This window comes from Scyliorhinus torazame, chromosome 20 (genome assembly GCF_047496885.1).
Source record: "Scyliorhinus torazame isolate Kashiwa2021f chromosome 20, sScyTor2.1, whole genome shotgun sequence".
Taxonomy (NCBI): domain Eukaryota; kingdom Metazoa; phylum Chordata; class Chondrichthyes; order Carcharhiniformes; family Scyliorhinidae; genus Scyliorhinus; species Scyliorhinus torazame.
Window position 1 is genome coordinate 32,190,986 of NC_092726.1, and position 27,283 is coordinate 32,218,268.

The following is a 27,283-nucleotide window of genomic DNA, read 5'->3' on the forward strand; positions in this document are numbered from 1 at the left end:
TGAGGCAAGCGTGCAAACTACTGTGACACCGGATTGCAGCCTCCTGGACTCTGCACTGCACAGATTCACCGTGTAGGACAATCTCTGGGGTCTCTGACAGCCTCTTTTTTGTTTTACATTGAAATACACAGTTCTTAAAATTTAGAGTAGTCAATTATTTTTCCAATTTATGGTGGCTAATCCACCGACCTCTCACATCTTTGAGTTGTGGGGTGAGACTCACGCAGAACCGGGGAGAATGTGCAAACTCCACGCGGCCAGTGACCCGGGGCCGGGGTCGCAATGTGGACTGGGAACTTAAGGAAATTAGGAGAGCAAAAACGGTACATGAAAGGATACAGGCAGGTAAAATGAACGAACATCCTAAGTAATTTTACCAGCTCATTAAGGGTAAAAGGATAACTCGGGATATAGCCGGAAAACATGGGCTATCGCATCTCGGCCTTTTGGTTCAGATCAAGTGTAGTATCTGTTCTTATCAGTTTAATATCTGGAATGTCCCCTTCGGGGGACCGAATATTAAATTGATTTTTGGGACACGGAGATGGTTCAGGGGCTTTCTTGCTCCGCTCCAGGCATCAACCTGGTCTTGCAATGTTTCCAGGAATAGTGCCTTCACCCCGCTTTGGGCACAAATAGAGCAAAAGCAGAAAATGGCGCAAAACCTGGCTTCCCCTCTTCTGTCTTGTCCAGTTGTCTCATCCTGACCAATTAAAAAATTTTCAGGCTCCAGAGCATTGCTAGCTTTTCTGCTGGCGGGCGCTTCGCGCACTAATGTCGTGAGCCTATGGGCTCGCGGACTTGCGGCAGCCAGGCTCCGATTTCAGCTGATATGCCAAACAGATTTCCTGCTGCTTTTTACAGGCCACTCACTCTCACCCTCGGATGCCGACTTGCCTTCTCCTCACTTCAGTAAACACATCCCTTCATCCTGCACAACGGGGAAGTGTGGCGATAGACTGAACGGCATCCTGATTTGGATGTAGGTATACCTTTACGGCGTCTCTTTTCGTTTTCCTGACTCCACGACCAACACGCCAGGGTGGAGCTCAGGGAGACTAGACATTGCCGTCTGTTGGATTCCGCCAGTACTTGCTGCTTGCACGGATTGCCCTTTGTTCGGCAAAGGTGGAGATTTTTTCGACTCCCTCCGTTGGGTGTCACTGGGCCTTCACAGCGTCTCCATTTAATCTGGTGACGACAGGGGGCGGCTTGCCAGACGATGTCTTCCTGTTGTGTTTTACTGGTTCTGCATGCACAGACTCCACCGTGCTCGGTCAAGCTGGAGGTCTCTTGACCAACAGTGACCGTAGACTAAAAGTTCCAAAGCACAGTCGAGCGCAGCAAGGTGCTCCTGAATGTCGGTGGACGAGGAGGACAAGAGCCATAGCCGGAAAATATTGGCTATCGCTTCTCGGCCTTTTGGCTGAGATCAAGTGTAGTCTCATTTGATCGAGGGAAGCTGAGGATCTCGATGACGATCGTGGATTGGAGAACTCGGAGGGATTGAAGTCGTCAAAGAGGAAACGTTTGGAGCCCGGCTGCTATTGGTGGATCTGCATACTGGCCTAAACCTCTGGTTTAGGCCTAACGCCGATACAGTTCAGACCCAACGTACGAGCTATGGATGCAGCTTCATCCCGACCACCAGGCTGGGGAGTGCGAAACACTGTCCGAGTCACAGTGAAGAAAACGGAAGAAGAGTCACCTGTGGACAGGAAACATTTCGTGAAGAGGGTGCTGCTCGAGTGTTGAGGGTTCAAAGCAACAGAGATCTTCTGCTTGCAAAACTTCCCCAACAATGTTTTTTTTGATGTCACCTTCAAGAGCGTCGCAGCGTGCATCAAATTCTTGATTGTCTTCAAGGAAAAAGGTAACCAGAGTCCCTTGTCGATCCTGACTGTGGATCCTCTGTTTACGCTACCGTCGCAGCGAAATCGGGTTGTTACACTGCACACGTACAACCCCCACGTCCCTGTGTCTGATGTGCCGACGTTCCTCGCCAGGTACGCTGAACTGAAAAGTGACAGCGTGCAAGTGAAAGACACCTTCGGCATCTGGACAAGTGAGCACCAGGTCAAGGTGACTCTATGAACAGACAGCAAATGAACCATCCTGCATCCCCCCTCCAGTTTCGCTATTGGAGCAAATCGTGGCTACCTCTACTACGTGGGACAGCCACGAGTATGCCACACCTGTGGCAAAACGGGGCATGTTGCAGCAAACTGCAGTGTGACCTTCTGCAAAAACTGCAGGCAGGAGTGACACATGACTAAGGAATGCAAGGAAGACAAGTCCTGCAACCTGTGTGAGGAGGCCGGCCATCTTTACAGGGCCTGCCCGAAACGCGGGGCGACATACGCTCAAATCATCAGCAGCGGAGTTAAAAAGGCGACCAGAGAGGAGGTGCATCCACCCTCCACCGAAAAAGACACCACGGCTCAGAATGAGGAAAAGCAACAGAAGGGCCCCCAACAAAAAGAGGAGGCCCCAGCACCTCCTGACAACCCAGCCCCAGCCCCATCTGATGAGGAACACTCAATGGAAGAGGAAGAGGATGGGACAAAGAATAAAGAGCCCTGGGAAACAGTGAACAGGGACAAACGAAAGCGGAAACAAAAAAACAAACTGAAGAACCCCCCGAGGGGTAGTGGCAAAAAGCGACACCTTTCAGCCGGCGCACTTAGCGCCGACACCTCATCCGATGAGGGAAAACAGGACAAGAATCGGCCTCAAATAAACAGACAAAGCACCAACGTGGAACGGGAGGCACAGACCCTCCAGACCACCGACCGGGAAGAAAACAAGGTCACAGACCAACCCCCGAAACTAACGAGCAGCAACAACCCAGGTGAAGACCGGCCTGCAACCCCAACACCTACTGACTGCCACGACGAACCCCAGGAATACACCCCCCCCCCCAATGCATCTGCATCAAAACCACGGGGCCAGTACGGACCAGAACAGCTTCCTCAGCCCTGCACCTGTGCTAAAGTTTGCGAGCACGACCGGCATGCTGGGGAACATTCAACAGCTGGAACAGCCAACTGTATAGACTCTGGACTCTTGAGACTGGTAAATCTACCTTTTTATAATGGGTTTAAAAATTGCATCCATAAATGTGCGAGGCATCAAAGATACTTCGCGGTCTGTAGCCACACTCAACTATTTGGCAAATGCAAAAGCTGACCTACTGTTCCTGCAGGAGTGCGGAATTCCGCACCTCAGCAACTACAGGCGCTGGTCGAGCTGGTGGTCCCACGGGCCATCCAGCTGGTCAGGAGGAAACGACTGCCGCTCCTCCGGCCTGGGTATTCTGCTGCGGGGAGGCAACTTCACCATCTCTGACGTTAAGGAGGTGGTGGGCGGGCGCCTCCTCGTAGCAGACGTGAAATACAAAAACACCCCTCTCAGACTTATTAATGTGTACGCCCCGGCCGTAAAAAGTGAGCGGCTGGCAGTCCTTCAGCAACTCCCACTGCTGTTGGCCACCTCCAAGCCGGTTATCCTGGGTGGTGACTTCAACTGCATCATCGATGCGGCTGGACGATCCAGCAAAGCCGACAGCAAACTAGACGCTACGTCCAGACTCCTGATGGAAACGGTAAAAGACGCCAAGCTGCTCGACGTCTGCAGCAACCCTGCAGACGGCGCGCAGCGTAGATACACATGGCCATGGCCAGACGGGTCCGTCCGCTCCAGGATCGACTTCTTTTTTGTGTCCCGAGCTTTCACGGTCAGGTCCACCGACGTAACGCCGGTGTTCTTCTCTGACCACTGCCTCCTACTTGCCGACTGCCACCTGCAGGAAGACCAGGGGGTAGGCAGGGGGACATGGAAGCTAAATGTAAAACTGCTGACCCCTGAGAACATCGAGGAACTCAGGAGGGATTACAATGGTTGGAGAACCGTGAAACCCCTCTTTGAGGCCCCGCATCTCTGGTGGGAAGCAATCAAGGGGAATATCAAGAGGTTTTTCATCCTCAAGGGCGTTCAAAAGGTGAGAGAGAGACGAGGGGTCATGTCCAGGATCCAGAAAAGTATGCAAAATGTGCTCCAGCTGCAGTCGATGGGGGTAGATGTCAAGGAGGATCTCCAAGAGGTGAAGAGCTAGCAAGCCTCGGATGCCTCCAAGGTTATCTTCCGTTCCAGAGTCCGCTCCGTGGAGCAGGACGAAAACTGCTCACGCTTCTTCTTCCAAAAGGTGCACAGAGAGACCTCTGTGATCAGCAGCCTGAAGGAAGAAGATGGCTCTGAAAAGTCATCGCAGTCTGACATCCTGAGGATCAGCCAATCCTTTTATGCCGGACTGTATGACCTGAAGCCAACAGATAGCACTGTTTCCCAGACCTTCCTGTCGACTATCACGGAGGTCATAGGCGACAGCGAGCTGGAAAACCTGGACAAACCACTAACTCTGGACGAGCTGACAAAGGCCGCCAAGTCCTTCGAGACGAGTAAAACTCCCGGAAGCGACGGCTTACCGGTTGAGTTGTATTCGGCTCTGTGGGAGTGGATGGGCCCAGACCTGCTGGAAGTGTATGAGAGTATGCTTCTGGAAGGCAGCATGTCAGAGTCCATGAGGAAAGGCATCATCACCCTCATCTACAAGCAGAAGGGGGAAAGGGAAGAAATTCGAAATTGACGACCCATTTCACTGTTGAATGTGGACTACAAAATTCTAGCAAAGGTCATCGCCAATCGGGTCAGGTCTGCTCTGGAGTCGGTGATCCACCCTGACCAGACCTGTGCTGTACCCGGCAGGAAGATCTCTGATAGCCTCGCGCTACTCAGGGATACGATCGCCTACGTGCAGGACAGGGGGGTGGACACTTGCCTCATCAGCCTTGACCAGGAGAAGGCTTTTGACAGAATATCGCACACCTACATGATGGATGTGTTCTCCAAAATGGGGTTTGGGGAGGGAATTCGCAATTGGATCAAACTGCTCTACACAAACATCTATAGCGCAGTCTCAATCAATGGGTGGGAATCAGAAAAGTTCCAGATCAGATCTGGAGTCAGGCAGGGCTGCCCTCTCTCCTCTGCCCTTTTTGTGTGCTGCATAGAACCTTTTGCCGAGTCCATCAGGAGGGATCCGCGTATAAGAGGAGTGACGATCCCAGGCAGTGGAGGCATGCAAGTCAAGGCCTCCCTGTACATGGACGACGTTGCCGTCTTCTGCTCGGATCCTGCGTCTGTACGCAGGCTCTTGACCACCTGCGACCAGTTTGAACTGGCCTCTGGAGCCAAGGTAAACCGGGGCAAGAGCGAGGCCATGTTCTTTGGGAACTGGGCCGACCGGTCCTTTGTCCCCTTCACTGTCAGGTCCGATTATCTGATGGTGCTGGGGATATGGTTCGGAGCTGCTGGGGCGTGCACCAAAAACTGGGAGGAGCGCATAGGAAAGGTAAGACAGAAACTGGGCTGGTGGGAGCAACGCTCCCTCTCCATTGCGGGCAAAACCCTGGTCATCAGGTGTGAGGTACTCTCGGTGCTACTGTACGTGGCGCAGTTCTGGCCCATAACCCGAGCCTACGCCACAGCAGTCACCCGGGCCATCTTCAAATTTATCTGGCGATCCAAGATGGACCGTGTCCAAAGGGACACCATGTACAAACCTCTGGAGAAGGGAGGGCGGAACGTACCCAACGCCTCCCTCACCCTGTTGGCCACCTTTGTGTCCAGCTGCATCAAGCTGAGCGTGGACCCCCAGTACGCAAACACCAAGTGTCACTACATACTGAGGTTCTACCTGTCCCCGGTGTTGCGAAGGATGGGCCTGGCCTCATTGCCGCGGAACGCTCCAAGTAGTTGGACCGTACCGTACCACCTGTCCTTTGTGGAAAAGTTTTTGAAGGAAAACACCTTTGACCACAAGGCAATGAAGCAGTGGTCAGCACGTAATGTCCTCGAGGCCCTCATGGAAAAAGAGACCGTGGAGGACGTTGGATGGTTCCCTGAGCAGACTGCCAGAGTCATCTGGCAGAACGCCTCATCACCAGAACTTTCAAACAAGCACCAAGACCTAGCTTGGCTGGTGGTGAGAAGGGCCCTCCCTGTCAGATTCTTCATGCACACCCGAAGGCTCTGCACCAATGCACGCTGCCCTCGGAGTGGCTATGGGGGAAATGAGACGGTCACACACCTCCTTGTGGAATGTGCCTTTGCAAAGAAGGTCTGGAGAGAGATGCAGTGGTATTTGTCAAGGTTTATCCCAAACAGATCTGTGACACAGGACTCTGTGCTCTACGGACTGATTCCAGGGACACACACCGAGACAAATATCAACTGCTGCTGGAAGGTCATCAACTCGGTAAAAGACGCTCTTTGGTCTGCCCAAAACTTGCTGATCTTCCAGTGCAAAGAATTGTCCTCGACCGAGTGTTGCAGACTGGCACATTCCAAGGTCCAGGACTACGTGCTGAGGGACGCACTCAAGCTTGGGGCAGCTGCCGCCAAGGCGCAATGGGGAAAGACCACAGTGTAAAGTCTTTCCAGCAAACGTACACCGAGGGGCGCGTAACAGTGTAAAGCACCTCGGTCTGGGCAACCAACACTCCAATGTATAAAACAAACATGCCACTGTAAATATTTAAGAAGGAATTGTAATGTAAAGAGTGATATTTGTACGACAATATCATAATTGAATGAAAGAAAGTCAAGGCAACATGTAACCCTGCCGAAAATGTACAGTCAAGACAATTTGAAATGTTTCTGAAATGCTCATGATAAATTTTTATGAATAAAGTATATTTTTTTGAATAAAAAAAAAAAAAAAAAAAAAAATCTGTTCTTATCAGTTTAATATCTGATATGTTCTCAATCTGGGGACCGATTATTAAATTGATTTTTAGGACTCGGAGATGGTTCAGGGGCTTGCTCCTTCCGCTCCACGCATCAACCTGGTCTTGCAGTGCTTCCAGGGATGGTGCCCTCTCCCCGCTTTGGGGTGCAAAATGTATAAAAGCAGAAAATGCCGCAAAACCTGGCTTCCCCTTTTCTCTCTTGTCCAGTTGTCTCATCCTGACCAATTTAAGGCCTTTCAGGCTCCAAAGCATTGCTAGCTTTTCTGCTGGCGGGAGCTTCGTGCACGAATGTTGTGAGCCGGTGGACTCGCGGATTTTTGGCAGCCAGGCTCCGTTTTCAGCTAATATGCCACACAGATTTCCTGCTGCTCTTTACAGTCCACTCACCTTCACCCTCGGATGCCGACTTGCCTTCTCCTCACTTCAGTTACCACATCCCTTCATCCTGCACAACGGGGAAGTGTGGCGACAGACTGAACGGCATTCTCTTTGGATGTAGGTATACCTTCACGGCGTCTCTTTTCGTTCTCCTGACTCCACGACCAACACGCTAGGGTGGAGCTCAGGGAGACTAGACATTGCCCCCTGTTGGATACCGCCAGTACTTGCTGCTTGCACGGATTGTCCTTTGTTCGGCAAAGGTGGAGATTTCTTCGACTCTCTCCGTTGGGTGTCACTGGCCTTCACAGCGTCTCCATTTCATCTGGTGACGACAGGTGACGGCTTGCCAGACGATGTCTTCCTGTTGTGTTTTACTGGTTCTGCATGCTCAGACTCCACCGTGCTCGGCCAAGCTGGATGTCTCTTGACCAACAGTGAGCGTAGACTAAAAGTTCCAAAGCACAGTCGAGCGCAGCAAGGTGCACCTGAATGTCGGTGGGCGAGGAGGACAAGAGCCATTGCCGGAAAATATGGGCTATCGCTTCTCGGCCTTTTGGCTCAGATCAAGTGTAGTATCTGTTTTTATCAGTTTAATATCTGATATGTCCTCAATCTGGGGACCGAATATTAAATTGATTTTTAGGACTCGGAGATGGTTCAGGGGCTTGCTCCTTCCGCTCCACGCATCAACCCGGTCTTGCAGTGCTTCCAGGAATGGTGCCCTCTCCCCGCTTTGGGGCGCAAAATGTATAAAAGCAGAAAATGCCGCAAAACCTGGCTTCCCCTTTTCTCTCTTCTCCAGTTGTCTCATCCTGACCAATTTAAGGCCTTTCAGGCTCCAAAGCATTGCTAGTTTTTCTGCTGGCTGGAGCTTCGTGCACGAATGTTGCGAGCCGATGGACTCGCGGGCTTGCGGCAGCCAGGCTCCGTTTTCAGCTGATATGCCACACAGATTTCCTGCTGCTCTTTACAGGCCACTCACCTTCACAGTCGGATGCCGACTTGCCTTCTCCTCACTTCAGTTACCACATCCCTTCATCCTGCACAACGGGGAAGTGTGGCGACAGACTGAACGGCATTCTCTTTGGATGTAGGTATACCTTCACGGCGTCTCTTTTCGTTCTCCTGACTCCACGACCAACACGCTAGGGTGGAGCTCAGGGAGACTAGACATTGCCCCCTGTTGGATACCGCCAGTACTTGCAGCTTGCACGGATTGTCCTTTGTTCGGCAAAGGTGGAGATTTCTTCGACTCTCTCCGTTGGGTGTCACTGGCCTTCACAGCGTCTCCATTTCATCTGGTGACGACAGGTGACGGCTTGCCAGACGATGTCTTCCTGTTGTGTTTTACTGGTTCTGCATGCTCAGACTCCACCGTGCTCGGCCAAGCTGGATGTCTCTTGACCAACAGTGAGCGTAGACTAAAAGTTCCAAAGCACAGTCGAGCGCAGCAAGGTGCACCTGAATGTCGGTGGACGAGGAGGACAAGAGCCATTGCCGGAAAATATGGGCTATCGCTTCTCGGCCTTTTGGCTCAGATCAAGTGTAGTATCTGTTCTTATCAGTTTAATATCTGATATGTCCTCAATCTGGGGACCGAATATTAAATTGATTTTTAGGACTCGGAGATGGTTCAGGGGCTTGCTCCTTCCGCTCCACGCATCAACCCGGTCTTGCAGTGCTTCCAGGAATGGTGTCCTCTCCCCGCTTAGGGGCGCAAAATGTATAAAAGCAGAAAATGCCGCAAAACCTGGCTTCCCCTTTTCTCTCTTGTCCAGTTGTCTCATACTGACCAATTTAAGGCCTTTCAGGCTCCAAAGCATTGCTAGCTTTTCTGCTGGTGGGAGCTTCGTGCACGAATGTTGTGAGCCGATGGACTCGCGGACTTGCGGCAGCCAGGCTCCGTTTTCAGCTGATATGCCACACAGATTTCCTGCTGCTCTTTACAGGCCACTCACCTTCACACTCGGATGCCGACTTGCCTTCTCCTCACTTCAGTTACCACATCCCTTCATCCTGCACAACGGGGAAGTGTGGCGACAGACTGAACGGCATTCTCTTTGGATGTAGGTATACCTTCACGGCGTCTCTTTTCGTTCTCCTGACTCCACGACCAACACGCTAGGGTGGAGCTCAGGGAGACTAGACATTGCCCCCTGTTGGATACCGCCAGTACTTGCTGCTTGCACGGATTGTCCTTTGTTCGGCAAAGGTGGAGATTTCTTCGACTCTCTCCGTTGGGTGTCACTGGCCTTCACAGCGTCTCCATTTCATCTGGTGACGACAGGTGACGGCTTGCCAGACGATGTCTTCCTGTTGTGTTTCACTTGTTCTGCATGCTCAGACTCCATCGTGCTCGGCCAAGCTGGATGTCTCTTGACCAACAGTGAGCGTAGACTAAAAGTTCCAAAGCACAGTCGAGCGCAGCAAGGTGCACCTGAATGTCGGTGGACGAGGAGGACAAGAGCCATTGCCGGAAAATATGGGCTATCGCTTCTCGGCCTTTTGGCTCAGATCAAGTGTAGTATCTGTTCTTATCAGTTTAATATCTGATATGTTCTCAATCTGGGGACCGATTATTAAATTGATTTTTAGGACTCGGAGATGGTTCAGGGGCTTGCTCCTTCCGCTCCACGCATCAACCTGGTCTTGCAGTGCTTCCAGGGATGGTGCCCTCTCCCCGCTTTGGGGTGCAAAATGTATAAAAGCAGAAAATGCCGCAAAACCTGGCTTCCCCTCTTCTCTCTTGTCCAGTTGTCTCATCCTGACCAATTTAAGGCCTTTCAGGCTCCAAAGCATTGCTAGCTTTTCTGCTGGCGGGAGCTTCGTGCACGAATGTTGTGAGCCGGTGGACTCGCGGATTTTTGGCAGCCAGGCTTCGTTTTCAGCTAATATGCCACACAGATTTCCTGCTGCTCTTTACAGTCCACTCACCTTCACCCTCGGATGCCGACTTGCCTTCTCCTCACTTCAGTTACCACATCCCTTCATCCTGCACAACGGGGAAGTGTGGCGACAGACTGAACGGCATTCTCTTTGGATGTAGGTATACCTTCACGGCGTCTCTTTTCGTTCTCCTGACTCCACGACCAACACGCTAGGGTGGAGCTCAGGGAGACTAGACATTGCCCCCTGTTGGATACCGCCAGTACTTGCTGCTTGCACGGATTGTCCTTTGTTCGGCAAAGGTGGAGATTTCTTCGACTCTCTCCGTTGGGTGTCACTGGCCTTCACAGCGTCTCCATTTCATCTGGTGACGACAGGTGACGGCTTGCCAGACGATGTCTTCCTGTTGTGTTTTACTGGTTCTGCATGCTCAGACTCCACCGTGCTCGGCCAAGCTGGATGTCTCTTGACCAACAGTGAGCGTAGACTAAAAGTTCCAAAGCACAGTCGAGCGCAGCAAGGTGCACCTGAATGTCGGTGGACGAGGAGGACAAGAGCCATTGCCGGAAAATATGGGCTATCGCTTCTCGGCCTTTTGGCTAAGATCAAGTGTAGTCTCATTTGATCGAGGGAAGCTGAGGATTTCGATGACGATCGTGGATTGGAGAACTCGGAGGGATTGAAGTCGCCAAAGACGAAACGTTTGGAGCTTGGCTGCTATTGGTGGATCTACATGCTGGCCTAAACCTCGGGTTTAGGCCTAACGCCGATACAGTTTCACACCCAACGTACGAGCTATGGATGCAGCTGCATCCCGACCACCAAGCTGGGGCGTGCGAAACACTGTCCGAGTCACAGTGAAGAAAACGGATGGAGAGTCACCTTTGGACCGGAAACACTTCGTGAAGAAGGTGCTGCTCGAGTGCTGTGGGTTTAAAGCAACAGAGATCTTCTGCTTGCAAAACTTCCCCAAGAATGGTTTCTTTGATGTCACCTTCAAGAGCGTCACAGCGTGCATCAAATTCTTGAACGTCTTCAAGGAAAAAGGTAACCAGAGTCCCTTGTCGATCCTGACTGCGGAACCTCTGTTTACGCCACCGGCACAGCGAAATCGGGTTGTTACACTGCACACGTACAACCCCCACGTCCCTGTATCTGATGTGCTCACGTTCCTCGCCAGGTACGCTGAGCTGAAAAGTGACAGCGTGCAAGTGAAAGACACCTTCGGCATCTGGACAAGTGAGCACCAGGTCAAGGTGACCCTAAGAACGGACAGCAACGGAGCCATCCTGCATCCCCCCTCCAATTTCGCTATTGGAGTAAATCGTGGCTACCTCTACTACGTGGGACAGCCACGAGTATGCCATACCTGTGGCAAAACGGGGCATGTTGCCGCAAACTGCAGTGTGACCTTCTGCAAGAACTGCAGGCAGGAGGGACACATGACTAAGGACTGCAAGGAAGACAAGTGCTGCAACCTGTGTGGGGAGGCCGGCCATCTTTACAGGGCCTGCCCGAAACGCGGGGCGACATACGCTGAAATCATCAGCAGCGGAGTTAAAAAGGCGACCAGAGAGGAGGTGCATACACCCTCCACCGAAAAAGACACCACGGTTCAGATTGAGGAAAAGCAACAGAAGGGCCCCGAACAAAAAGAGGAGGCCCCAGCACCTCCTGACAACCCAGCCCCAGCCCCATCTGATGAGGAACACTCAATGGAAGAGGAAGAGGATGGGACAAAGAATAAAGAGCCCTGGGAAACCGTGAACAGGGACAAACGTAAGAGAAAACAAAAAAACAAACTAAAGAACCCCCCGAGGGGTAGTGGCAAAAAGCGACACCTCTCAGCCGGCGCACTTAGTGCCGACACCTCATCCGATGAGGGAAAACAGGACAAGAATCGGCCTCAGATAAAGAGGCAAAGCACCAACGTGGAACGGAAGGCACAGACCCCCCAGACCACCGACCGGGAAGGAAACAAGGTCACAGACCAACCCCCGATAGCAACGAGCAGCAACAACCCAGGTGAAGACCGGCCTGCAACCCCAACACCTACTGACTGCCACGACGAACCCCAGGGCTACACCACCCCCCCAATGCATCTGCATCAAAATCACGGGGCCAGTACGGACCAGAACAGCTTTCTCAGCCCTGCAACTGTGCTAAAGTTTGCGAGCACCACCGGCATGCTGGGGAACATCGAACAGCTGGAACAGCCAACTGTATAGACTCTGGACTCTTGAGACTGGTAAATCCATCTTTTTTTATAATGGGTTTAAAAATTGCATCCATAAATGTGCGAAGCATCAAAGATACTTCGCGGTGTGTAGCCACACTCAACTATTTGGCAAATGTAAAAGCTGACCTACTGTTCCTGCAGGAGTGCGGAATTCCGCACCTCAGCAACTACAGGCGCTGGTCGAGCTGGTGGTCCCACGGGCCATCCATCTGGTCAGGAGGAAACGACTGCCGCTCATCCGGCCTGGGTATTCTGCTGCGGGGAGGCAACTTCACCATCTCCGACGTTAAGGAGGTGGTGGGCGGGCGCCTCCTCGTAGCAGACGTGAAATACAAAAACACCCCTCTCAGACTTATTAATGTGTACGCCCCGGCCGTAAAAAGTGAGCGGCTGGCAGTTCTTCAGCAACTCCCACTGCTGTTGGCCACCTCCAAGCCGGTCATCCTGGGTGGTGACTTCAACTGCATCATCGATGCGGCTGGACGATCCAGCAAAGCCGACAGCAAACTAGACGCTACGTCCAGACTCCTGATGGAAACGGTAAAAGACGCCAAGCTGCTCGACGTCTGCAGCAACCCTGCAGACGGCGCGCAGCGTAGATACACATGGTCACGACCAGACGGGTCCGTCCGCTCCAGGATAGACTTCTTTTTTGTGTCCCGAGCTTTCACGGTCAGGTCCACCGACGTAACGCCGGTGTTCTTCTCTGACCACTGCCTCCTACTGGCCGACTGCCACCTGCAGGAAGACCAGGGGGTAGGCAGGGGGACGTGGAAGCTAAATGTAAAACTGCTGACCCCTGAGAACATCGAGGAACTCAGGAGGGATTACAAAGGTTGGAGAACCGTGAAACCCCTCTTTGAGGCCCCACATCTCTGGTGGGAAGCAATCAAGGGGAATATCAAGAGGTATTTCATCCTCAAGGGCGTTCAAAAGGTGAGAGAGAGACGAGGGGTCATGTCCAGGCTCCAGAAAAGTATGCAGAATTTGCTCCAGCTGCAGTCGATGGGGGTGGATGTCAAGGAGGATCTCCAAGAGGTGAAGAGCCAGCAAGCCTCGCTCTACACCTCGGAGGCCTCCAAGGTTATCTTCCGTTCCAGAGTCCGCTCCGTGGAGCAGGACGAAAAGTGCTCACGCTTCTTCTTCCAAAAGGTGCACAGAGACACCTCTGTGATCAGCAGCCTGAAGGAAGAAGATGGCTCTGAAAAGTCATCGCAGTCTGACATCCTGAGGATCAGCCAATCCTTTTATGCCGGACTGTATGACCTGAAGCCAACAGATAGCACTGTTTCCCAGACCTTCCTGTCGACTATCACGGAGGTCATAGACGACAGCGAGCTGGAAAACCTGGACAAACCACTAACTCTGGACGAGCTGACAAAGGCTGCCAAGTCCTTCGAGACGAGTAAAACTCCCGGAAGCGACGGCTTACCGGTTGAGTTGTATTCGGCTCTGTGGGACTGGATGGGCCCAGACCTGCTGGAAGTGTACGAGAGTATGCTTCTGGAAGGCAGCATGTCAGAGTCCATGAGGAAAGGCATCATTACCCTCATCTACAAGCAGAAGGGGGAAAGGGAAGAAATTCGAAATTGGCGACCCATTTCACTGTTGAATGTGGACTACAAAATTCTAGCAAAGGTCATCGCCAATCGGGTCAGGTCTGCTCTGGAGTCGGTGATCCACCCTGACCAGACCTGTGCTGTACCCGGCAGGAAGATCTCTGATAGCCTCGCGCTACTCAGGGATACGATCGCCTACGTGCAGGACAGGGGGGTGGACACTTGCCTCATCAGCCTTGACCAGGAGAAGGCTTTTGACAGAATATCGCACACCTACATGATGGATGTGCTCTCCAAAATGGGGTTTGGGGAGGGAATTCGCAATTGGATCAAACTGCTCTACACAAACATCTATAGCGCAGTCTCAATCAATGGGTGGGAATCAGAAAAGTTCCAGATCAGATCTGGAGTCAGGCAGGGCTGCCCTCTCTCCTCTGCCCTTTTTGTGTGCTGCATAGAACCTTTTGCCGAGTCCATCAGGAGGGATCCGGGTATAAGAGGAGTGACGATCCCAGGCAGTGGAGGCATGCAAGTCAAGGCCTCCCTGTACATGGACGACGTTGCCGTCTTCTGCTCGGATCCCGCGTCTGTGCGCAGGCTCTTGACCACCTGCGACCAGTTTGAACTGGCCTCTGGAGCCAAGGTAAACCGGGGCAAGAGCGAGGCCATGTTCTTTGGGAACTGGGCCGACCGGTCCTTTGTCCCCTTCACTGTCAGGTCAGATTATCTGAAGGTGCTGGGGATATGGTTCGGAGCTGCTGGGGCGTGCACCAAAAACTGGGAGGAGCGCATAGGAAAGGTAAGACATAAACTGGGCTGGTGGGAGCAACGCTCCCTCTCCATTGCGGGCAAAACCCTGGTCATCAGGTGTGAGGTACTCTCGGTGCTACTGTACGTGGCGCAGGTCTGGCCCATAACCCGACCCTACGCCACAGCAGTCACCCGGGCCATCTTCAAATTTATCTGGCGATCCAAGATGGACCGTGTCCGAAGGGACACCATGTACAAACCTGTGGAGAAGGGAGGGCGGAACGTACCCAACGCCTCCCTCATCCTGTTGGCCACCTTTGTGTCCAGCTGCATCAAGCTGTGCGTGGACCCCCAGTATGCAAACACCAAGTGTCACTACATACTGAGGTTCTACCTGTCCCCGGTGTTGCGAAGGATGGGCCTGGCCTCATTGCCGCGGAACGCTCCAAGTAGTTGGACCGTACCGTACCACCTGTCCTTTGTGGAAAAGTTTTTGAAGGAAAACACCTTTGACCACAAGGCAATGAAGCAGTGGTCAGCACGTAATGTCCTCGAGGCCCTCAGGGAAAAGGAGACCGTGGAGGACGTTGGATGGTTCCGTGAGCAGACTGCCAGAGTCATCTGGCAGAACGCCTCATCACCAGAACTTTCAAACAAGCACCAAGACCTAGCTTGGCTGGTGGTGAGAAGGGCCCTCCCTGTCAGATTCTTCATGCACACCCGAAGGCTCTGCACCAATGCACGCTGCCCTCGGAGTGGCTGTGGGGGAAATGAGACGGTCACACACCTCCTTGTGGAATGTGCCTTTGCAAAGAAGGTCTGGAGAGAGATGCAGTGGTATTGGTCAAGGTTTATCCCAAACAGATCTGTGACACAGGACTCTGTGCTCTACGGACTGTTTCCAGGGACACACACCGAGACAAATATCAACTGCTGCTGGAAGGTCATCAACTCGGTAAAAGACGCTCTTTGGTCTGCCCGAAACTTGCTGATCTTCCAGTGCAAAGAATTGTCCTCGACCGAGTGTTGCAGACTGGCACATTCCAGGGTCCAGGACTACGTGCTGAGGGACGCACTCAAGCTTGGGGCAGCTGCCGCCAAGGCGCAATGGGGAAAGACCACTGTGTAAAGTCTTTCCAGCAAATGTACACCGAGGGGCGCGTAACAGTGTAAAGCCCCTCGGTCTGGGCAACCAACACTCCAATGTATAAAACAAACATGACAATGTAAATATTTAAGAAGGAATTGTAATGTAAAGAGTGATGTGTATGACAATATCAAAATTGAATGAAAGAAAGTCAAGGCAACATGTAACCCTGCCGGAAATGTACAGTCAAGACAATTTGAAATGTTTCTGTAATGCTCATGATAAATTTTTATGAATAAAGTATATTTTTTTGAATAAAAAAAAAAAAAAAAAAAAAAAAATCTGTTCTTATCAGTTTAATATCTGATATGTCCTCAATCTGGGGACCGAATATTAAATTGATTTTTAGGACTCGGAGATGGTTCAGAGGCTTGCTCCTTCCGCTCCACGCATCAACCTGGTCTTGCAGTGCTTCCAGGAATGGTGCCCTCTCCCCGCTTTGGGGCGCAAAATGTATAAAAGCAGAAAATGCCGCAAAACCTGGCTTCCCCTTTTCTCTCTTGTCCACTTGTCTCATCCTGACCAATTTAAGGCCTTTCAGGCTCCAAAGCATTGCTAGTTTTTCTGCTGGCGGGAGCTTCGTGCACGAATGTTGCGAGCCGATGGACTCGCGGACTTGCGGCAGCCAGGCTCCGTTTTCAGCTGATATGCCACTCAGATTTCCTGCTGCTTTTTACAGGCCACTCACCTTCACACTCGGATGCCGACTTGCCTACTCCTCACTTCAGTTACCACATCCCTTCATCCTGCACAACGGGGAAGTGTGGCGACAGACTGAACGGCATCCTGTTTGGATGTAGGTATACCTTCACGGCGTCTCTTTTAGTTCTCCTGACTCCACGACCAACACGCCAGGGTGGAGCTCAGGGAGACTAGACATTGCCCTCTGTTGGATTCCGCCAGTAGTTGCTGTTTGCACGGATTGCCCTTTGTTCGGCAAAGGTGGAGATGACTTCGACTCCCTCTGTTGGGTGTCACTGGGCCTTCACAGCGTCTCCATTTCATCTGGTGACGACAGGGGACGGCTTGCCAGATGATGTCTTCGTGTTGTGTTTTACTGGTTCTGCATGCACAGACTCCACCGTGCTCGGCCAAGCTGGAGGTTTCTTGACCAACAGTGAGCGTAGACTAAAAGTTCCAAAGCACAGTCGAGCGCAGCAAGGTGCACCTGAATGTCGGTGGAAGAGGAGGACAAGAGCCATTGCAGGAAAATATGGGCTATCGCTTCTCGGTCTTTTGGCTCAGATCAAGTGTAGTCTCATTTGATCGAGGGAAGCTGAGGATTTCGATGACGATCGTGGATTGGAGAACTCGGAGGGATTGAAGTCGTCAAAGAAGAAACGTTTGGAGCTTGGCTGCTATTGGTGGATCTACATGCTGGCCTAAACCTCGGGTTTAGGCCTAACGCCGATACAGTTTCACACCCAACGTACGAGCTATGGATGCAGCTGCATCCCGACCACCAGGCTGGGGCGTGCGAAACACTGTCCGAGTCACAGTGAAGAAAACGGATGGAGAGTCACCTTTGGACCGGAAACACTTCGTGAAGAAGGTGCTGCTCGAGTGCTGTGGGTTTAAAGCAACAGAGATCTTCTGCTTGCAAAACTTCCCCAAGAATGGTTTCTTTGATGCCACCTTCAAGAGCGTCGCAGCGTGCATCAAATTCTTGAACGTCTTCAAGGAAAAAGGTAACCAGAGTCCCTTGTCGATCCTGACTGCGGAACCTCTGTTTACGCTACCGGCACAGCGAAATCGGGTTGTTACACTGCACACGTACAACCCCCACGTCCCTGTATCTGATGTGCTCACGTTCCTCGCCAGGTACGCTGAGCTGAAAAGTGACAGCGTGCAAGTGAAAGACACCTTCGGCATCTGGACAAGTGAGTACCAGGTCAAGGTGACCCTAAGAATGGACAGCAACGGAGCCATCCTGCATCCCCCCTCCAATTTCGCTATTGGAGTAAATCGTGGCTACCTCTACTACGTGGGACAGCCACGAGCATGCCACACCTGTGGCAAAACGGGGCATGTTGCCGCAAACTGCAGTGTGACCTTCTGCAAGAACTGCAGGCAGGAGGGACACATGACTAAGGACTGCAAGGAAGTCAAGTGCTGCAACCTGTGTGGGGAGGCCGGCCATCTTTACAGGGCCTGCCCGAAACGCGGGGCGACATACGCTCAAATCATCAGCAGCGGAGTTAAAAAGGCGACCAGAGAGGAGGTGCATACACCCTCCACCGAAAAAGACACCACGGCTCAGAATGAGGAAAAGCAACAGAAGGGCCCCCAACAAAAAGAGGGGGCCCCAGCACCTCCTGACAACCCAACCCCAGCCCCATCTGATGAGGAACACCCAATGGAGGAGGAAGAGGATGGGACAAAGAATAAAGAGCCCTGGGAAACAGTGAACAGGGACAAACGAAAGCGGAAACAAAAAAACAAACTGAAGAACCCCCTGAGGGGTAGTGGCAAAAAGCGACACCTCTCAGCCGGCGCACTTAGCGCCGACACCTCATCCGATGAGGGAAAACAGGACAACAATCGGCCTCAAATAAAGAGGCAAAGCACCAACGTGGAACGGGAGGCACAGACCCCCCAGACCACCGACCGGGAAGGAAACAAGGTCACAGACCAACCCCCGATAGCAACGAGCAGCAACAACCCAGGTGAAGACCGGCCTGCAACCCCAACACCTACTGACTGCCACGACGAACCCCAGGGCTACACCCCCCCCCCCCAATGCATCTGCATCAAAATCACGGGGCCAGTACGGACCAGAACAGCTTTCTCAGCCCTGCAACTGTGCTAAAGTTTGCGAGCACCACCGGCATGCTGGGGAACATCGAACAGCTGGAACAGCCAACTGTATAGACTCTGGACTCTTGAGACTGGTAAATCTACCTTTTAATAATGGGGTTAAAAATTGCATCCATAAATGTGCGAAGCATCAAAGATACTTCGCGGAGTGTAGCCACACTCAACTATTTGGCAAATGTAAAAGCTGACCTACTGTTCCTGCAGGAGTGCGGAATCCCGCACCTCAGCAACTACAGGCGCTGGTCGAGCTGGTGGTCCCACGGGCCATCCATCTGGTCAGGAGGAAACGACTGCCGCTCCTCCGGCCTGGGTATTCTGCTGCGGGGAGGAAACTTCACCATCTCCGACGTTAAGGAGGTGGTGGGCGGGCGCCTCCTCGTAGCAGACGTGAAATACAAAAACACCCCTCTCAGACTTATAAATGTGTACGCCCCGGCCGTAAAAAGTGAGCGGCTGGCAGTCCTTCAGCAACTCCCACTGCTGTTGGCCACCTCCAAGCCGGTCATCCTGGGTGGTGACTTCAACTGCATCATCGATGCGGCTGGACGATCCAGCAAAGCCGACAGCAAACTAGACGCTACGTCCAGACTCCTGATGGAAACGGTAAAAGACGCCAAGCTGCTCGACGTCTGCAGCAACCCTGCAGACGGCGCGCAGCGTAGATACACATGGTCACGGCCAGACGGGTCCGTCCGCTCCAGGATAGACTTCTTTTTTGTGTCCCGAGCTTTCACGGTCAGGTCCACCGACGTAACGCCGGTGTTCTTCTCTGACCACTGCCTCCTACTGGCCGACTGCCACCTGCAGGAAGACCAGGGGGTAGGCAGGGGGACATGGAAGCTAAATGTAAAACTGCTGACCCCTGAGAACATCGAGGAACTCAGGAGGGATTACAAAGGTTGGAGAACCGTGAAACCCCTCTTTGAGGCCCCACATCTCTGGTGGGAAGCAATCAAGGGGAATATCAAGAGGTTTTTCATCCTCAAGGGCGTTCAAAAGGTAAGAGAGAGACGAGGGGTCATGTCCAGGCTCCAGAAAAGTATGCAAAATTTGCTCCAGCTGCAGTCGATGGGGGTGGATGTCAAGGAGGATCTCCAAGAGGTGAAGAGCCAGCAAGCCTCGCTCTACACCTCGGAGGCCTCCAAGGTTATCTTCCGTTCCAGAGTCCGCTCCGTGGAGCAGGACGAAAAGTGCTCACGCTTCTTCTTCCAAAAGGTGCACAGAGAGACCTCTGTGATCAGCAGCCTGAAGGAAGAAGATGGCTCTGAAAAGTCATCGCAGTCTGACATCCTGAGGATCAGCCAATCCTTTTATGCCGGACTGTATGACCTGAAGCCAACAGATAGCACTGTTTCCCAGACCTTCCTGTCGACTATCACGGAGGTCATAGGCGACAGCGAGCTGGAAAACCTGGACAAACCACTAACTCTGGACGAGCTGACAAAGGCCGCCAAGTCCTTCGAGACGAGTAAAACTCCCGGAAGCGACGGCTTACCGGTTGAGTTGTATTCGGCTCTGTGGGACTGGATGGGCCCAGACCTGCTGGAAGTGTACGAGAGTATGCTTCTGGAAGGCAGCATGTCAGAGTCCATGAGGAAAGGCATCATCACCCTCATCTACAAACAGAAGGGGGAAAGGGAAGAAATTCGAAATTGGCGACCCATTTCACTGTTGAATGTGGACTACAAAATTCTAGCAAAGGTCATCGCCAATCGGGTCAGGTCTGCTCTGGAGTCGGTGATCCACCCTGACCAGACCTGTGCTGTACCCGGCAGGAAGATCTCTGATAGCCTCGCGCTACTCAGGGATACGATCGCCTACGTGCAGGACAGGGGGGTGGACACTTGCCTCATCAGCCTTGACCAGGAGAAGGCTTTTGACAGAATATCGCACACCTACATGATGGATGTGCTCTCCAAAATGGGGTTTGGGGAGGGAATTCGCAATTGGATCAAACTGCTCTACACAAACATCTATAGCGCAGTCTCAATCAATGGGTGGGAATCAGAAAAGTTCCAGATCAGATCTGGAGTCAGGCAGGGCTGCCCTCTCTCCTCTGCCCTTTTTGTGTGCTGCATAGAACCTTTTGCCGAGTCCATCAGGAGGGATCCGGGTATAAGAGGAGTGGCGATCCCAGGCAGTGGAGGCATGCAAGTCAAGGCCTCCCTGTACATGGACGACGTTGCCGTCTTCTGCTCGGATCCTGCGTCTGTACGCAGGCTCTTGACCACCTGCGACCAGTTTGAACTGGCCTCTGGAGCCAAGGTAAACCGGGGCAAGAGCGAGGCCATGTTCTTTGGGAACTGGGCCGACCGGTCCTTTGTCCCCTTCACTGTCAGGTCAGATTACCTGAAGGTGCTGGGGATATGGTTCGGAGCTGCTGGGGCGTGCACCAAAAACTGGGAGGAGCGCATAGGAAAGGTAAGACAGAAACTGGGCTGGTGGGAGCAACGCTCCCTCTCCATTGCGGGCAAAACCCTGGTCATCAGGTGTGAGGTACTCTCGGTGTTACTGTACGTGGCGCAGGTCTGGCCCATAACCCGACCCTACGCCACAGCAGTCACCCGGGCCATCTTCAAATTTATCTGGCGATCCAAGATGGACCGTGTACGAAGGGACACCATGTACAAACCTCTGGAGAAGGGAGGGCGGAACGTACCCAACGCCTCCCTCATCCTGTTGGCCACCTTTGTGTCCAGCTGCATCAAGCTGTGCGTGGACCCCCAGTATGCAAACACCAAGTGTCACTACATACTGAGGTTCTACCTGTCCCCGGTGTTGCGAAGGATGGGCCTGGCCTCATTGCCGCGGAACGCTCCAAGTAGTTGGACCGTACCGTACCACCTGTCCTTTGTGGAAAAGTTTTTGAAGGAAAACACCTTTGACCACAAGGCAATGAAGCAGTGGTCAGCACGTAATGTCCTCGAGGCCCTCAGGGAAAAAGAGACCGTGGAGGACGTTGGATGGTTCCCTGAGCAGACTGCCAGAGTCATCTGGCAGAACGCCTCATCACCAGAACTTTCAAACAAGCACCAAGACCTAGCTTGGCTGGTGGTGAGAAGGGCCCTCCCTGTCAGATTCTTCATGCACACCCGAAGGCTCTGCACCAATGCACGCTGCCCTCGGAGTGGCTGTGGGGGAAATGAGACGGTCACACACCTCCTTGTGGAATGTGCCTTTGCAAAGAAGGTCTGGAGAGAGATGCAGTGGTATTTGTCAAGGTTTATCCCAAACAGATCTGTGACACAGGACTCTGTGCTCTACGGACTGTTTCCAGGGACACACACCGAGACAAATATCAACTGCTGCTGGAAGGTCATCAACTCGGTAAAAGACGCTCTTTGGTCTGCCCGAAACTTGCTGATCTTGCAGTGCAAAGAATTGTCCTCGACCGAGTGTTGCAGACTGGCACATTCCAAGGTCCAGGACTACGTGCTGAGGGACGCACTCAAGCTTGGGGCAGCTGCCGCCAAGGCGCAATGGGGAAAGACCACTGTGTAAAGTCTTTCCAGCAAATATACACCGAGGGGCGGGTAACAGTGTAAAGCCCCTCGGTCTGGGCAACCAACACGCCCATGTATAAAACAAACATGCCACTGTAAATATTTAGGAAAGAATTGTAATGTAAAGAGTGATATGTGTACGACAATATCAAAATTGAATGGAAGAAAGTCAAGGCAACATGTAACCCTGCCGGAAATGTACAGTCAAGACAATTTGAAATGTTTCTGTAATGCTCATGATAAATTTTTATGAATAAAGTATATTTTTTTGAAAAAAAAAAAAAAATCTGTTCTTATCAGTTTAATATCTGATATGTCCTCAATCTGGGGACCGAATATTAAATTGATTTTTAGGACTCGGAGATGGTTCAGGGGCTTGCTCCTTCCGCTCCACGCATCAACCCGGTCTTGCAGTGCTTCCAGGAATGGTGCCCTCTCCCCGCTTTGGGGCGCAAAATGTATAAAAGCAGAAAATGCCGCAAAACCTGGCTTCCCCTTTTCTCTCTTGTCCAGTTGTCTCATCCTGACCAATTTAAGGCCTTTCAGGCTCCAAAGCATTGCTAGCTTTTCTGCTGGCGGGAGCTTCGTGCACGAATGTTGCGAGCCGATGGACTCGCGGACTTGCGGCAGCCAGGCTCCGTTTTCAGCTGATATGCCACTCAGATTTCCTGCTGCTTTTTACAGGCCACTCACCTTCACACTCGGATGCCGACTTGCCTACTCCTCACTTCAGTTACCACATCCCTTCATCCTGCACAACGGGGAAGTGTGGCGACAGACTGAACGGCATCCTGTTTGGATGTAGGTATACCTTCACGGCGTCTCTTTTAGTTCTCCTGACTCCACGACCAACACGCCAGGGTGGAGCTCAGGGAGACTAGACATTGCCCTCTGTTGGATTCCGCCAGTAGTTGCTGTTTGCACGGATTGCCCTTTGTTCGGCAAAGGTGGAGATGACTTCGACTCCCTCCGTTGGGTGTCACTGGCCTTCACCGCGTCTCCATTTCATCTGGTGACGACAGGTGACGGCTTGCCAGTCGATGTCTTCCTGTTGTGTTTTACTGGTTCTGCATGCTCAGACTCCACCGTGCTCGGCCAAGCTGGATGTCTCTTGACCAACAGTGAGCGTAGACTAAAAGTTGCAAAGCACAGTCGAGCGCAGCAAGGTGCACCTGAATGTCGGTGGACGAGGAGGACAAGAGCCATTGCCGGAAAATATGGGCTATCGCTTCTCGGCCTTTTGGCTCAGATCAAGTGTAGTATCTGTTCTTATCAGTTTAATATCTGATATGTCCTCAATCTGGGGACCGAATATTAAATTGATTTTTAGGACTCGGAGATGGTTCAGGGGCTTGCTCCTTCCGCTCCACGCATCAACCCGGTCTTGCAGTGCTTCCAGGAATGGTGCCCTCTCCCCGCTTTGGGGCGCAAAATGTATAAAAGCAGAAAATGCCGCAAAACCTGGCTTCCCCTTTTCTCTCTTGTCCAGTTGTCTCATCCTGACCAATTTACGGCTTTTCAGGCTCCAAAGCATTGCTAGTTTTTCTGCTGGCGGGAGCTTCGTGCACGAATGTTGCGAGCCGATGGACTCGCGGACTTGCGGCAGCCAGGCTCCGTTTTCAGCTGATATGCCACACAGATTTCCTGCTGCTTTTTACAGGCCACTCACCTTCACACTCGGATGCCGACTTGCCTTCTCCTCACTTCAGTTACCACATCCCTTCATCCTACACAACGGGGAAGTGTGGCGACAGACTGAACGGCATTCTCTTTGGATGTAGGTATACCTTCACGGCGTCTCTTTTCGTTCTCCTGACTCCACGACCAACACGCTAGGGTGGAGCTCAGGGAGACTAGACATTGCCCCCTGTTGGATACCGCCAGTACTTGCTGCTTGCACGGATTGTCCTTTGTTCGGCAAAGGTGGAGATTTCTTCGACTCTCTCCGTTGGGTGTCACTGGCCTTCACAGCGTCTCCATTTCATCTGGTGACGACAGGTGACGGCTTGCCAGACGATGTCTTCCTGTTGTGTTTCACTTGTTCTGCATGCTCAGACTCCACCGTGCTCGGCCAAGCTGGATGTCTCTTGACCAACAGTGAGCGTAGACTAAAAGTTCCAAAGCACAGTCGAGCGCAGCAAGGTGCACATGAATGTCGGTGGACGAGGAGGACAAGAGCCATTGCCGGAAAATATGGGCTATCGCTTCTCGGCCTTTTGGCTCAGATCAAGTGTAGTATCTGTTCTTATCAGTTTAATATCTGATATGTCCTCAATCTGGGGACCGAATATTAAATTGATTTTTAGGACTCGGAGATGGTTCAGGGGCTTGCTCCTTCCGCTCCACGCATCAACCTGGTCTTGCAGTGCTTCCAGGAATGGTGCTCTCTCCCCGCTTTGGGGCGCAAAATGTATAAAAGCAGAAAATGCCGCAAAACCTGGCTTCCCCTTTTCTCTCTTGTCCAGTTGTCTCATCCTGACCAATTTAAGGCCTTTCAGGCTCCAAAGCATTGCTAGCTTTTCTGCTGGCGGGAGCTTCGTGCACGAATGCTGCGAGCCGATGGACTCGCGGACTTGCGGCAGCCAGGCTCCGTTTTCAGCTGATATGCCACTCAGATTTCCTGCTGCTTTTTACAGGCCACTCACCTTCACACTCGGATGCCGACTTGCCTACTCCTCACTTCAGTTACCACATCCCTTCATCCTGCACAACGGGGAAGTGTGGCGACAGACTGAACGGCATCCTGTTTGGATGTAGGTATACCTTCACGGCGTCTCTTTTCGTTCTCCTGACTCCACGACCAACACGCCAGGGTGGAGCTCAGGGAGACTAGACATTGCCCTCTGTTGGATTCCGCCAGTAGTTGCTGTTTGCACGGATTGCCCTTTGTTCGGCAAAGGTGGAGATGACTTCGACTCCCTCTGTTGGGTGTCACTGGGCCTTCACAGCGTCTCCATTTCATCTGGTGACGACAGGGGACGGCTTGCCAGATGATGTCTTCGTGTTGTGTTTTACTGGTTCTGCATGCACAGACTCCACCGTGCTCGGCCAAGCTGGAGGTTTCTTGACCAACAGTGAGCGTAGACTAAAAGTTCCAAAGCACAGTCGAGCGCAGCAAGGTGCACCTGAATGTCGGTGGAAGAGGAGGACAAGAGCCATTGCAGGAAAATATGGGCTATCGCTTCTCGGCCTTTTGGCTCAGATCAAGTGTAGTCTCATTTGATCGAGGGAAGCTGAGGATTTCGATGACGATCGTGGATTGGAGAACTCGGAGGGATTGAAGTCGTCAAAGAAGAAACGTTTGGAGCTTGGCTGCTATTGGTGGATCTACATGCTGGCCTAAACCTCGGGTTTAGGCCTAACGCCGATACAGTTTCACGCCCAACGTACGAGCTATGGATGCAGCTGCATCCCGACCACCAGGCTGGGGCGTGCGAAACACTGTCCGAGTCACAGTGAAGAAAACGGATGGAGAGTCACCTTTGGACCGGAAACACTTCGTGAAGAAGGTGCTGCTCGAGTGCTGTGGGTTTAAAGCAACAGAGATCTTCTGCTTGCAAAACTTCCCCAAGAATGGTTTCTTTGATGTCACCTTCAAGAGCGTCGCAGCGTGCATCAATTTCTTGAACGTCTTCAAGGAAAAAGGTAACCAGAGTCCCTTGTCGATCCTGACTGCGGAACTTCTGTTTACGCTACCGGCACAGCGAAATCGGGTTGTTACACTGCACACGTACAACCCCCACGTCCCTGTATCTGATGTGCTCACGTTCCTCGCCAGGTACGCTGAGCTGAAAAGTGACAGCGTGCAAGTGAAAGACACCTTCGGCATCTGGACAAGTGAGCACCAGGTCAAGGTGACCCTAAGAATGGACAGCAACGGAGCCATCCTGCATCCCCCCTCCAATTTCGCTATTGGAGTAAATCGTGGCTACCTCTACTACGTGGGACAGCCACGAGTATGCCACACCTGTGGCAAAACGGGGCATGTTGCCGCAAACTGCAGTGTGACCTTCTGCAAGAACTGCAGGCAGGAGGGACACATGACTAAGGACTGCAAGGAAGACAAGTGCTGCAACCTGTGTGGGGAGGCCGGCCATCTTTACAGGGCCTGCCCGAAACGCGGGGCGACATACGCTCAAATCATCAGCAGCGGAGTTAAAAAGGCGACCAGAGAGGAGGTGCATACACCCTCCACCGAAAAAGACACCACGGCTCAGAATGAGGAAAAGCAACAGAAGGGCCCCCAACAAAAAGAGGAGGCCCCAGCACCTCCTGACAACCCAACCCCAGCCCCATCTGATGAGGAACACTCAATGGAGGAGGAAGAGGATGGGACAAAGAATAAAGAGCCCTGGGAAACAGTGAACAGGGACAAACGAAAGCGGAAACAAAAAAACAAACTGAAGAACCCCCTGAGGGGTAGTGGCAAAAAGCGACACCTCTCAGCCGGCGCACTTAGTGCCGACACCTCATCCGATGAGGGAAAACAGGACAAGAATCGGCCTCAAATAAAGAGGCAAAGCACCAACGTGGAACGGGAGGCACAGACCCCCCAGACCACCGACCGGGAAGGAAACAAGGTCACAGACCAACCCCCGATAGCAACGAGCAGCAACAACCCAGGTGAAGACCGGCCTGCAACCCCAACACCTACTGACTGCCACGACGAACCCCAGGGCTACACCCCCCCCCCCCAATGCATCTGCATCAAAATCACGGGGCCAGTACGGACCAGAACAGCTTTCTCAGCCCTGCAACTGTGCTAAAGTTTGCGAGCACCACCGGCATGCTGGGGAACATCGAACAGCTGGAACAGCCAACTGTATAGACTCTGGACTCTTGAGACTGGTAAATCTACCTTTTAATAATGGGGTTAAAAATTGCATCCATAAATGTGCGAAGCATCAAAGATACTTCGCGGAGTGTAGCCACACTCAACTATTTGGCAAATGTAAAAGCTGACCTACTGTTCCTGCAGGAGTGCGGAATTCCGCACCTCAGCAACTACAGGCGCTGGTCGAGCTGGTGGTCCCACGGGCCATCCATCTGGTCAGGAGGAAACGACTGCCGCTCCTCCGGCCTGGGTATTCTGCTGCGGGGAGGTAACTTCACCATCTCCGACGTTAAGGAGGTGGTGGGCGGGCGCCTCCTCGCAGCAGACGTGAAATACAAAAACACCCCTCTCAGACTTA

The 27,283-nt window shown here is 52.4% G+C and overlaps 8 non-coding genes and 1 pseudogene across 8 annotated transcripts; all 9 read left to right on the forward strand.

The window, feature by feature from the left end:
* Nucleotides 1-430: 430 nt before the first annotated feature.
* Nucleotides 431-620, forward strand: LOC140397099 (U2 spliceosomal RNA). The gene has a single exon (XR_011936696.1). It is a non-coding gene; the product is annotated as a U2 spliceosomal RNA (small nuclear RNA).
* Nucleotides 621-6,752: 6,132 nt separating this feature from the next.
* Nucleotides 6,753-6,942, forward strand: LOC140397221 (U2 spliceosomal RNA). The gene has a single exon (XR_011936769.1). It is a non-coding gene; the product is annotated as a U2 spliceosomal RNA (small nuclear RNA).
* Nucleotides 6,943-7,727: 785 nt separating this feature from the next.
* On the forward strand, nucleotides 7,728-7,918 carry LOC140397550 (U2 spliceosomal RNA). The gene has a single exon (XR_011936985.1). It is a non-coding gene; the product is annotated as a U2 spliceosomal RNA (small nuclear RNA).
* Nucleotides 7,919-8,703: 785 nt separating this feature from the next.
* LOC140397487 (U2 spliceosomal RNA) lies at nucleotides 8,704-8,894 on the forward strand. The gene has a single exon (XR_011936923.1). It is a non-coding gene; the product is annotated as a U2 spliceosomal RNA (small nuclear RNA).
* Nucleotides 8,895-9,679: 785 nt separating this feature from the next.
* On the forward strand, nucleotides 9,680-9,870 carry LOC140397442 (U2 spliceosomal RNA). The gene has a single exon (XR_011936881.1). It is a non-coding gene; the product is annotated as a U2 spliceosomal RNA (small nuclear RNA).
* Nucleotides 9,871-16,013: 6,143 nt separating this feature from the next.
* LOC140397234 (U2 spliceosomal RNA) lies at nucleotides 16,014-16,205 on the forward strand. The gene has a single exon (XR_011936777.1). It is a non-coding gene; the product is annotated as a U2 spliceosomal RNA (small nuclear RNA).
* Nucleotides 16,206-22,351: 6,146 nt separating this feature from the next.
* Nucleotides 22,352-22,530, forward strand: LOC140397198 (U2 spliceosomal RNA; annotated as a pseudogene).
* Nucleotides 22,531-23,315: 785 nt separating this feature from the next.
* Nucleotides 23,316-23,506, forward strand: LOC140397447 (U2 spliceosomal RNA). The gene has a single exon (XR_011936885.1). It is a non-coding gene; the product is annotated as a U2 spliceosomal RNA (small nuclear RNA).
* Nucleotides 23,507-24,291: 785 nt separating this feature from the next.
* On the forward strand, nucleotides 24,292-24,482 carry LOC140397613 (U2 spliceosomal RNA). Its single transcript, XR_011937046.1, has one exon. It is a non-coding gene; the product is annotated as a U2 spliceosomal RNA (small nuclear RNA).
* Nucleotides 24,483-27,283: the final 2,801 nt, after the last annotated feature.